Source organism: Oreochromis aureus, linkage group 11 (assembly GCF_013358895.1).
Source record: "Oreochromis aureus strain Israel breed Guangdong linkage group 11, ZZ_aureus, whole genome shotgun sequence".
NCBI lineage: Eukaryota > Metazoa > Chordata > Actinopteri > Cichliformes > Cichlidae > Oreochromis > Oreochromis aureus.
The window spans coordinates 34606145-34617615 of record NC_052952.1 but is presented as its reverse complement, the minus strand read 5'-3'; positions in this window follow the sequence as shown (position 1 = coordinate 34617615).

Genomic DNA, 11471 nt, shown 5'->3' with positions numbered 1-11471 from the left:
TGTAGAAGACTCCAAACAGAGACACTTCGCTGAACAAGCTTTGCCGCTCGACTGTACTATCGCTTCACCCTTCGACTGTCTGAGAGTCAAAGCTACAATTTCGGCAAAGTGTCACTGGCAAGGCTGCCTCCTACGGCTGCCCTCCCCTGGCGGCGCTCCATATAAGGTCATAAATCCCAAATAAGGTCGTATCCCCTCCCCTCAGCTGGAGAAGTGAGAGCTTGAGGGCCGGGCGCGATAGGCCCCAAAAGTGTGGTTAAAAAAAAAGAAAGAAAGACAAAAAGGGGCAACCTGATTGGACAGCGTATGACTGGATGGGTTTGACTGACAGGGGGCCTTGTTGTGATACAAGTACTTTTAAGTGGGCTCCATCAATGTCCAATAGAAATTATAAGCTTACTGTGCATTTTGTGCACTATAACCAATGACCAATAAGCAATTTTAAGAAATTAATAAAATAGAAGCTGCTGAAAACGTGTGGTAGCTTTGTACACTTCTGTAATAATTTCAAATAGGATAATAATTTCCTTTAAAAGGATTTTACGTCTTTTAAAGGTTAATGTAAACCTTAATGATGGGAGTGAGAGACATTTTAAGTGGCTTACCCGCATAAAAGCGCATTAGTTGTCATTATTTAGATGCTTGAAGGCAAGAGGGCAGTTTTCACATTCCACTCCGGCAGGGCTCAAAGCTCCGTGTTCAACTTAACTCCCAGTTTAAGAAGTGCACAAATGAGCAGACGTCTATGGCATCGCATCTACTTTGGAAACTAATCTTGATGCATATGCATCTTAGGTTTGAATCTCACAGCTCAAATGCACAACGATGTAGTTTACGGAGGCGGAAGAGATATCGCCTACTAAAATTTTCGTATGAACAATATTCCAGTATTTACAGTTGCCTACAACTTAAAACTAAAGTGAAGTTTCGATTTTTTTTTATTAAAATGTAACTTTTGGATTTAAGAAACTATTAGACTCGTTAAAGCTATTTGCCATATTAGAGGAGCATCTTTAGGAATCAAGAAATTGTGTGTTTCTTGAAATCATAAGTTATTTCTTATTATAAGTTAGAACATATTTCTGGTATTTTTCTGGAAATGTAATCGCCTGTTTTTCCCACTAATGAACGACTAGAGGTCATGGTTTGCCAACTGTTTTATCTATACGCCACAGCCTTGTGACCAATCTCAGACCAGCTGTCCGGCGTGGACTAAACACTCCAGATGGTTCCTGATAAACTGGTCATCACCAAAATCCCGCAGTTTCCTGTCCACCAATTAAATAGTGCAAAAACAGCGCCGCGGGCAAACTTGCAGAATAAGAACTGAATATTTTAAATGCTGGCGGTGTTTGCAAACAGCCCCCGTGTCCTCCACAAAGTCAACAAGAGCAAAAGGTGCCAAACTTCTCACCAAGCTAAATCGGCCAGCAATGGAGAAAGTGTTGATTTTTCGGGTTTGTTGTGTTGTAGTTATAGTCTCTGCCAGCGAACAAAAGCCCATTTCGGTAATTAACAGTGACAGTGTTGTTCTCTAATGGGAGTTTTCACGCCGAGAGCAGCGGGGACCCGATTATTTTCCCAGATATGGTCTTGATTTGTCATGTGTAGGTAATTCCAGCAACACCCTTGCCAGGGGGTCGAGTGTCCCACCGCCCCGTGCTGCATGAGACCGAGGTCTGAAAAGTGATAATGCGTTTAGACACGCTCTCGCACTTCCCTTCTGGACGACACGCAGGCTGTTTTTTGGTTTTTGGTTTTTCTTTCAAAAACTAGAGTCACTGGTTTTCTTACCGTCAGTTTAAATGATAGTTGTCTCTGATTTCTGGGAAAATAATAGTTTATCTAATGGAAACGATGAAATTGAATAAACCAGGTTTCTTGTTACATATAAGTCTTTAAATAAACTTCATAACACGTGTGCGTTAAATAAAAATAAAATAAATATATATATTAATAAAATAAAATGGAAAAGTTAACTAAAAACAAAGTAAAACGTAAAAGTTTTAGCAATTTATATACCCAGAGTAGCCGAAAACGATGTGGGATTTAGGCTCTCTGCATAAACTGATCTCTGCTATAGACTAAAGGGGGAAACTTCTCAGATTTGCTTCTCCCAAAAAGAAAAAAGCGCTAAAAAGACAAAAACAGCACTCAGGGATCGCGAGTGCTGCGCCGGGATCGCCGGAGGCCACAGAGTTGGCCCTTTGCTCGGCTTAATTGCTGTCACATGTAACCTTACCTGTCTCCCAATTAGCCCCGCGACTCTCCATTAGGAGATCCCATGAGCTGTAGGGCCAGTGACCAAGTGCACCTCAGGGTTTGGGGCCTAATAATTAGAGTGTAACTCGATAGGGCCGAGGCTTATGATCAATTTGATCAGGATTTCACGAAAAGAGTCTAATTAAACGAGGATCAGCCTGAGGTTTGGTAATGTACGTAATATCCATTCATTAATCCCTCAATTAAGACCACATCAGTGCAGAGACTCTTCTTTAAGTCTTTCATTAAGACGAGAAAAGGCAATTGTTACATGCCTTCTTTGCGTAATAACATTGTACCAAATGAAAACAAAGATGTGTTTTCTGAACCGTGGTTTAATTCTTATGTTGACCAAGAGTGTCAAACATAGGGCCCAGGGGCCAGAACTGGCCTACTCCATGGTCCGTCCACTGGTGTGGAGAGTGTTAAAAATTATAGTGACGTCATTAATTACTTAGGTGATTTTCAGTTCAATGTGCTACAATTTCCGGTGTGGTGAAAATATGTGTATACAAGTATTTTAAGACTGATGTGAAACAAAAGACACAAACTACTACTCTACATGTGGAAGATCTGTAACGTTCTAGAACCAAAGTGATCTTTTAATCTGCATTTATGTGTGTGGACTCACTAGATGTTGAAAAACTGAGAGGTATTGTTGAAAATGCACCTATTTTTCTTTAAAAAAAAAAAAAAAAAAAAACTTAGAATCTTTTCTTAAACTGATGGTTCATGAACTGTGAAAATGTCCCAGTTTACAGAATGTACATTTACTTCTTTATATGCTTTTTGTTTTTTCCACACAAGTTATTATAATCAGATTGTGATCCATGAACTGTAACGAGTTGGACACTCCTGATTTAGACCTTCACAAATAGATTAATGTCTATAGGGAAAGTTCAAAAATCAAGAAAATGAGATAAAATTATTACTTGTAATTATATTTGCACATTTTATATCTGGGCTGCAATATCAGAGGATAATAGACCGGAGGATGTATACACCTGTCTAAACTGTTTTTAGCATGAGTTGCCCAGTTTGTTGGATATAAGACGTAGAGATTGCTAACTTTTATTGATAAACTGATATAACTGATGTTATATTATATCTCGGTGCTCAAAGCTCCAAAAGAATATATTAGAAAAGAACTCATGATGAATTTATTCAAAAAACAGTAAATAAATAAAATCAATAATTTTTTAATCAGTTTAATTTAGGACCTATTTTTTTCAACCTTCTGTTGGTCCTAACCAAATGAACTTGGAGCTAGCTAACACTGCAGCTCAGCTGAGCAGGGTGTCGTTGATCTTTACATCCTGTGATGCTTTCACAAGCAGAAGTCATCACGGGTAGTTACTGTAAATTCATGGCGTAGGTTTTGTTTCTGCATTGGGGTTGGGCATTAATTGAAAGTGGTTCCTTCCCCAGGAAATCTTAAACTTCATTTCCTGCACTGTGATTAATTTTTCTGGGTCAGTACGTAGCTTTTCTGCATCCATTTATGGCAGAACTATCTGGAATATAATAACGCAGCTGATGACTGAGATCACAGTTCTGTGTGTGTATGTGCATGCTTTTGTCAAAGATAATTATAATTTACTCCCAAAGATTTAGTGGTGTTATGAACTCTGTAAATTAAAGAAAAGGCCCATTGTTGATGAATAAAGTCCCGCCCCTGTCAGAGTTCTTGTACTGAGCACTGAGTAATGTTTTTTTCTTAGTGATTTCTCAGTTTGGAGGAGACAAATACATGTGTCCTGCTTTTCACAAAGCAGATGTTGTATTTGAGTATTCAAACTTATATGATAAAAGCATATCCATCTGAGTGATCCAGATAGGTGAAAATTCAATATAAGAGGGTGGATGTTAACCAAATCCTACCCCTAACATTAATCCTAAGTGGGTCACCGGTTATATATTGGATGTAAAGAGGTGACAAAAATATCTGAAAAAACAAGGACATAGCAAAAATGTGTTTAAATGCACTGTTTCCATCTTGGCATGTTATCATGCAACACTCACGTATCGACAAAATTTCCCAGATTAGTCATTTGGGTCATAGTTTCATCTTGTGCTGAAATGACAGTAAAAGTGTCACAGGTCAAAAATGAATAAAAACAAGACCAAGATTTTGGCTTTCTGAGTCACCATACAAACTAAATCTGAAAATACTTTTAAAGATTCTGAATTTTGTCTCCATTCAGTTGAAGTAGATTAGAAAAAATGTCTCTTTCTTACGCGCTTGTACAGAAGAAATCATGCGTCATCAAGCTCTGTCTTAGTGATTGGCATTTTACAGTAGGCTTGAAAATGTTTGTTTTCCTCCTGTTACATGTCTTTGATTCATCCTGTTTCAGAACTGTAGAAGAAGCTACTTTCAGCTGTTCTCTTATTCACAAGGGGTCATTTTGCATGTTTGATTTGGCACATTTTGGATGCCCTTCATGACACAACTCCAAAACCGGAGATCTCTCACTTGTTAGGTGAATGAGTAAAGCACACCACTACAGAGCCACTAGTTGAAAGTTTGTAGTGGTGCAAAAGGCCACATAGCAGGGTCATGGTGTTCAAACACGATAAAAAAGTAGTGTTTAATAAATTAAGTATCAGGGTATCTGCCCTCATCAGGGTAAATTTTCCCCTTTCATACCCAGATATATCTCAAAACCAGCACATATGACAGTTTGCCTCTTCTGTTTGATGCTCATGAAGGACTGTTGGACCAACCGGTTCAGGAGGCTCTGACACATGAGGGTGTCAGGCTGAGGGCAAGGGGTGGTAAACATGACCGCATCGGATGGCCTAGGAAATGCGAGGGCCACTGGTTTAGTTGTTAATTTATGGACAACCTGACAACACCCGTGCCAACAATGCAACTGCACTTCAGCTGATGCTAAATGTGTCCCGCTGAGGAAAGAAGTCATCAAGTGAGCAGGTATGCAACCTGAGCACATGACTGAAATAGAAATTCAAAGGAAAGAATGACATGTTTGTTATGACGTCTTGTGTCTTGCATGACCCTCGAAAAGATAATATCTGAGTGTTTTGTGCTCAGAGGCACAATTTATTAATTGCTTGTGTGGTGCTTCAGAAAAGAGTAGTGACAGACAGACAAGGAGGGAGTGAAATTTAGATTCACTGGAAAATGAGTGTGTTTGCCTGAACATGTATTTCTGTGCATGAAAAAATTATCATGTGATGAAATATGTGAGCTGAATTTGTGGTTGACTAAAAAGGTATCTGCAATCTAAATTTCCTTCAGATGCTGGAAATGAGCTCCACAGAACTTCATCTTTTCTAAAGCTCTTTATGATTAAATTGTCATCAAACAGAAGCAAATGATGTCTTATTTCTATACATTTATTAGGCAGCACAAATACACAAGAGTGTTTACTCACTGCAAAGACACTGTGCTGAGTTTTTGAAAGTCACTGCTGTTTCCTTTGGGCGATTGGGGTTGATTAAGAGGTTAACTGTGGAGAGTCATGGCGTCTTTAAGGGAGATTTATCTGTTCCTGCTCTGACCCCTCGGGGGTAGCTTCCCTCACCCCCAGTGTCCCCAGGATTTATTTAGTTATTTGTTTATCTGTTGGAAGGGGTCACCCTTTTCTGCACTACATCTCTGCCCTGTTTGTGCATCACAAACCCATTTTTCATCTTGTTTCTTGTGGGATTCAACGTTGGTTCCATTTGCTGACTAAGCGAAGAGGACACGAGTGAAGGCCCCACCGAGTCTCGTGACCTTTAACATTTGGCAGCGATACGCTCCCAAAATTGGTTATTTTCATTTAACACATTTTGCTATCTGTTAAACTTTGGCCCCATTTAGAGGAATTATGGTGTTTTCCTAATTGCTTCCTGACAGTTCTAATTCAGCTAGGCTTTAATTTATTACCCTTTATTTCCTATTTTTGTATTATTTCATTAAAGTGCTTGCGTCTTTTCACAGACATGGTGAAAGAGGGTTTAAAATTCTGGCAGATGAAGCATTAGCTTATCATTTCAGGAAAGGATTTGTTTTTAGCACATTTATTCACATCATCGACATGGCAGCTTGTGTTTATTTACTTTGGTTTTTAAATTTATCATATTATCGGGGGCAAACAAAATTCTATACAGGGATTTTTCCCTTTCTACTCACAGTAGGTCAGATCTAAAGTAGAATTTCCCTGCTTCGTTAATACATGTTTTACTGACTTGCCTAACTACCAGATTAGACGGCTTCTTGTTTTGAAATACGTCATATTTGGAAGCTCAAAATGTTATCACACAACATCCCAAACTCATCTTTACGAATGTAAAATCCACAAGTGATCCCATGTACTCACTATCTGTAGTACTCGCCAGCTCTCAAAACGTCACGCGTGCACTTACTCAGTCAAACATAGTGTCACACCTCTTGTGTAAGCGTGTTAGTCAGTGTTAAGAGGCATCAGGCCTTTTTGCTGAGGTGAAGGGAAGGCAGGGTGGTGTGGTGGGCTGGTTTGGGGGGCACTATACAGGGAATGCTATGTGGCTTGCATGACCTGGCATGTCTCTGAAGCTGGAGGGGTCTTGACCTCTGACCCAGGGCTCCAAAACTAGGAAGATGAAAAAGGGGGTTAGGGTGGGAGGGATTCGCCTCTAAACAAGGGCTTCTGTTTCGATCACTCCAGGAATGTCAGTTCCATAAAAAGATGCCCACAGAGAAAAAGAGGGAAAGAAAGAAAAGGAAGAGAGAGAAAAAAGGAGAGATCTATCTATCTATCTATCTATCTATCTATCTATCTATCTATCTATCTATCTATCTATCTATCTATCTATCTATCTATCTATCTATCTATCTATCTATCTATCTATCTATCTATCTATCTGTCCTTTCCACCTTCCTCATGCAGTGTTTGTGGCCATTTTGGCTCTCAAACAGTGGTCTTGCAGTCAGGCCATAAATTAACCTCTGGACCCTGGCTGAAGCCGGAGCCCTTGTGACTCCCCGGTTGAGGCGAGCTGCAGCAGACAGTGTTGACACTGCACTGCAGAGGTTGAGTCAGGAGATAACCTTCTTTTTTTTCTACAATGTCTTCCTGATCATGCACTAGAGCCAGGACGCAGGCCCAACTAGACCATGGAGAAAGCATCTAATCTGTCCCCTCCACAGAAAGAGGCTCACTGAGGACTTGTGTCTTTGGACAGATGTCATATTTGTGTGAGCTCAGGAAGCGATAAGGGGAGCAGTAAAAATTAGGCAATATGTCGGCTCACAGCAAAGAGGCTGGAGATAGTGAGGGCAGTTTGGAGTCATCTTGTGGCTCCTAGAGTGGGGAAATCTGTCTGCAGTTTCGTGGATGAATGTATCTGGAACCAAAAAAGTGCTTTGATCACAACAAAAATGATTTATTTATTTATTTTTTTTGTAGATAGATTTATAAATACCAACTTATTTTAATGACCGAATATTTGTCTATGTTAAGCAAAAAAGCCATGTTGGTTTAACCTTTCGATTATTTTCATCTTAAGTTAAAGATCACCTTCAGACCTGTTTAGAAGAATACAATGTCATGACTTATGACTCACCACTCTACAAATAAAGTGAAAAAGATACTGCCTTACAGCATTCAGAGGTTTTTGGAGAGCCAGTATGAATTCAGAGGCAAGAACAAGGTATAATAAGATGATGTATAACAGGTTTACCCGTTTATAGGGCACTTACTGAGTGAATAGAAATTCAAAATTTCAAGTATTATTGAATTATATTTCTGCTGCAAATCAAGGTCAGTGAAGTGACAAAAAATGGTTCCTCACCCAAGAAAGGGTTAAACTTGTGGACTATAAATGTGTAGGTTACAATTTAATATAAGAAGTTGTTAAACAAATACAAAACTGAGATATGGTTGTCACTGAGACCCTGTTCAAATAAACATTTTAAGGCCAGAAACACCTACCAGTGGAAGAAGAGTTGTAAGCATGTGTAGCATAGAGAAAGATATAGGAAGATGTAGAAGAGTGCAGCTGCTTACAGGTTAACTTGAAGGGGGATGAGAATCTGTGTCCAAAAGTGGAAGAACGGCAGGAAGTCCAGTGATTCCTAGCACTGTTGTTGTTACTGTAATAGTGCCAATGCTTTGTTTGCTCATATATACATTTTTCTTTTGCTTTGTTTTGTGTAACACTTTGCAAATTTCCAGGATTTTTTCTGTTTACTGTAGTTTACTGCACTGCATGACCGCTGGAGGAAAAATATCTCCCCCCTCACAATGCATACAAAGATGTAAGCGATCATGTAAGCAGAGGCAGTTGTGACAGAATATCTAAACATTTTGACCACCATTCTTTATGCAATGTCAAAACTTGGGATTTTACTGGTAATTACCTATTCACTGACACAGGAATTCACAGCAGACTGTCTACAGTGTTTTACTACATGATAATGATGAGATGGAATTCTAGAAGTTGCCCAAAGCCGTTGAGAAAAACTCTAACTACTAAGAAATGAGTAAGAAACAAGCTGCTTAATATCCAAACAGGACTTAAGTGTTTCCATACTGTACAATAAATGGCTCACAACATAAGCTGTCCAGTTACTAAAAGTATAAGTATAAAGTAAAAGTATACCCATTCTGAAATTCTGAAAGGTTAAAATTCTACATTAGTACACATTATTCTGAAAATGATGCCAGTCAAACAAGTAATACTACAAAAAAAAAAAAAAAATATTCCTGAGCAGAGGGAAGATTGTGTTTTGTTTCTTTGGGAAATGAAGTAACTTGATCACCTTGAAATCTATGAAATGTTCAGAGAAAATAATTTGCCTCTAAGTTACAAGTTTAAAAATTCAAAATGTATTTTTGCTTATAAATGTGCAGCAGCTGGTTAGAATACAGGTAAGACAAACAGCAAGTTAGCATGCTTCTTGATTGCACTTTTGTGAAAGGTCAGAGGAGCTAACTTGTTCCTACAGGTTCTATTTGTGGATCATCACTCCCTGTTGACTCTGCCAGTAACTAATCAGGGGCTCATTTAGGGTTTTCTGTCTCAGCTCGGACTGATCATAACTTTTGATTGGATACGTTTAAATCCTCCAGTATGACGTCTCTTTGATGGAATTTCCACCGGCCCACTCGACCCTTTATAATTACTTGACCAAGGAGATCTTGGATAACTCTTAATAAGCAATGGAAGTGGTGTAAGGACATCCTCTGTGCTGGTACTGAAGTTTTCTGTCTGGCTGCTGTACAGTACCAGTCAAGATGCAGGATATCCTAAAAATTGAACGTTGAAAGTGACCCAGCAGTGTCCAGGGTGACCCAACTTCTGCATACTTAACCATTAGGCCACTTGCACACAGATCTACTCAGAGGCCATCATCTAACAGCTAAACGTGTGTAGGGGTGGAAAAAGGCCAAATTCCCCTCCCTGTTGTTAAAATCTCAGACGGTGGTCTTTAACACATTCTCCCACTCCCTCCCTCTTGCATTCCCAATAAAAACCTCTGACCAACAGTTGACCTTTTGCATAGGCCCATCTTGCTGTTCCCCGTCTATCTCTCCACTCCCTTCTTTACTTCCATCTCTCCTTCTCTTCTTCCCGCTGCCACGGCAGTCTATGGCAGTCCAATGGGATCCAGCAGCTGCAATCAGAGGGGGTGGGGTTTGGGGTGCACACAGGGGGGGGTGTCAGGGTCAAGGGGGGTCACAGTACTGGTAAAGTCATCGCCATGCCTCCAATGCAGGGGCATCGCTTCTGCCTTCAAAGGCTGTGCAGTGACGTCCATACACCCCTTGCACCCCTTCTCCTCTTCCACCCCCTGCCTCTTACTCCCTTGTGGCCCCCTTTGGCCCTGCAGTTTCTTGGCTCATAGGGGTCAAGACAGCCAAGGGTTAATAAAGTGATACCAGGTGTTGGCCAGAGAGAAACATTTCCCCCTTCTTCTCTCTGAACTCCCACCAGCGGCAAACTTTGGGCCCCCCTTTTCACACCATGAAATCCTGCTGGGACATCAAGCCCGAGAGTGAGCCCGTTAGAAGGGGTGGCCGTGCATGTCAAAGTAAAAACACCCCTCAGGTAGAGTTTAGAACATGCCCTCTCTGTGTTTGTGTGCATGTGAAAGGGTCACCCATATCCTGAATGTATGTAGGTGTGTTTGCACATGCATATGATGCACAAAGGTCCACTACCAGCAAGCTCAATGGCTCCAAAGGGCCTCCGGAACAATAAAGGATTAACTGACCAAACAAAGTGGTCATTTATGTGTCAGTAGCAGGACTTTGGAAGCAGAAAAGATTCCAAATCCAACCACTGTCTTTCTCTTGGATCACTGGGCACACAAACATACAGAAGGGGGAGGGGATATGGTAAGATTTAAGGCTGTGCAAAGAGTAGAGATGAAATGGTGGAGTCTTATCTTGACCACTAGAAAAGAGGAGGTTGAATAGCTGTGAAGATCAAACCCAGAAAAAGGGAGTCATTGTGCCGAAAGCAAATGGCCTCTGACAACTAGGAAAGAACAAACAGAAGAAAGCCGTCAGTGTACAAGTGCTAGCGCTGACGGGATGCTGAAATTAACAAGAAGGGGCTCTGGCTTGTGTGCAAGTGTGAAAATGTGTGTACGAGGATTTGACCATACGTGCATAAACATGTGCCAGGACATTTGCAAAAACACCAGAAGCTTGCCCCGGAGTTTCAGTCCCACCTGCTAAATGAAGGGAGTCCTAATTAACGCTAATTAACATCAACGACAAGTTTGGGCCATTAGTCCAGCTAATCCCCAGTTTACATTTTCCCCTCTCTCTGGAACCCTGCTGGCGAGTTCTAACTCAGTGAAAGAAAGGATGCATTGTTAACCAGCTCGGCATCAAAGATACAAGCCCTCTTGAAATGAGTTGCCTCCATTAGGGCCCGAGAGCCGGCCCTGATCCGAACACTGCTCAAACAGCCCGGGGAGTGGAAAAAGAGAGGGGCAGGGAGATCAACCCCACATTTAGACTGCTCTATCCAATTCATCATTGACTCATTTGCACTCTTTCATGAACCCCGGCCATGTCAAAAAGGAAAAATAAACCACAGCAAAGCATGAAAACAGTGGCAAAATATCTGTAAAAGATACAAAAAGTGCTAAGACTAATTTCTCAAATTGACAGAGCAGCTACTAAACCTGCATTAGAGGCAGCAGGTAGTGGCTGTGGTGTAATACTGTTTCCACAGGGTGTAAATAACATTCAGGGGTTACTAAT